The sequence below is a fragment of the Arachis duranensis genome, chromosome 1, assembly GCF_000817695.3.
Source record: "Arachis duranensis cultivar V14167 chromosome 1, aradu.V14167.gnm2.J7QH, whole genome shotgun sequence".
Taxonomy (NCBI): domain Eukaryota; kingdom Viridiplantae; phylum Streptophyta; class Magnoliopsida; order Fabales; family Fabaceae; genus Arachis; species Arachis duranensis.
In genome coordinates, this window is record NC_029772.3 from 58,797,244 (window position 1) to 58,799,010 (window position 1,767).

A 1,767-nucleotide genomic window follows, 5' to 3' on the forward strand; every position below is an offset into this window, starting at 1 on the left:
AGCATTATAGTTATTTTATTTTTGGTTTTAAATTATTTTATCTCAATTTTTTTAGAATTTTTCTTGTTTTACATGTGTTTTGGTCATGCAGAGTGGTTAGAACAAGAACAGAAACAATTAAAAGGAATTTTTGACACCCTGGAGTTTTTCTTTGCTTGGGGACAAGCAAACTTTTAAGTTTGGTGTTGTAGAGCACGCCCTCTATTTAGCTTATCATCAGTGGCACCATGGGAAGATGAATGTTCTTCATGGAGGAGCACAGCTAGAGGAATGAGATGACCACTAGCATAACTGAGGTGGTTGAGTTCTTTTCATTCTATTTCCCCTTCCGTTCTTATTTTGTTGTCTTCTGTTTTCTGTTACTTTGATTGCCTGCATGATCTTTAGAACTTTCAGTTCTTAGATTTAGTTTCATTCTGTTATTTGCTTTTAGTTAAAAATAAAAAATTAGTCTCATGTACCGCTCACTGAGCTTGAATCTAAAAAGAAAAGAAAAGAAGTGATGTATTGCGTCAGAAATTGAGTTTATATTTAAGAGTAGTCTTATTTTCTTAAATGTGGTGGTGTTATCTATGATTTTGAATGCATGATATAAATAGTGCATAGTTGAATTTGAATCAAAGGATGTTGGTGCATGACGAACGGATTCCTGGTAGTAAAGAATTCACAAAAGTAATCGCGTTGTAAGTATAGCTTCTAAACCAGCAAAGAATCCTTTCGTACAAAAATTTGGTTGTCACAAGTAACAAACCCCTAATAAAATTGATAACCGAAGTATTTAAACCTCGGGTCGTCTCTCAAGGAATTACAGGGAAGTGTTCTTATTATTGGTTATGAGTTGTGTAAATTGGGGTTTTGAGGATGGTGGACGAAATTGTGATCAACAATATTGGCTCTTTGGTATGTACACAAAAACTATTGTGTCTCTGGTTCAATTCACAACTCCGTTCAACTAACCAGCAAGTGTACTGGGTCGTCCAAGTAATAAACCTTACGTGAGTAAGGGTCGAATCCACAGAGATTGTTGGTATGAAGCAAGCTATGGTCACCTTGCAAATCTCAGTCAGGCGGATTTAAACATGATACTTAATTAGATTCAAATAAACAATAAAAAGATGAAATACTAAAAGGGATAGAATACTTATGCAGATCCATTGGTGGGAATTTCAGATAAGCATATAGAGATGCTGTATGGCTCAAGGATGCCTGCTCTCCCACTGCTTCTACTTAATCCTTCTTACTCCTTTCCATGGCAAGCTGTGTATAGGGGTTCACCATCAGCGGTGGCTACTTTCAATCCTCTCGGGAAAATGGTCCTCTGCGGCTGTCACTCGCATGGCTAATCGTCTGGAGGCATCACCCATGGTTGATGGCTACATCCCATCCTCGCAGTGAAAACTACGCTCACGCACTCTGTCACAGCACGACTAATCACTGGTTCGTTCCTGCGCCTACTGGAATAGAATCCCTTGATTCTTTTGCGTTGTCACTACGCCCAGCACTTGCAAGTTTGAAGCACGTCACAGTCATTCATTACCGGAATCCTACTTGGACACCACAGACAAGGTAGACTTTCCGGATTCCCAGGATCCTACTCGGAATACCACAGACAAGGTGAGACTTTCCGGATCCTCATAAATGCCGCCATCAATCTAGCTTATACCACGAAGATTCTGTTGGGGAATCTAAGAGATACACATTCAAGCTCGGTTGCATGTAGAACGGAAGTGGTTGTCAATCACGTGCGTTCATAAGTGAGAATGATAA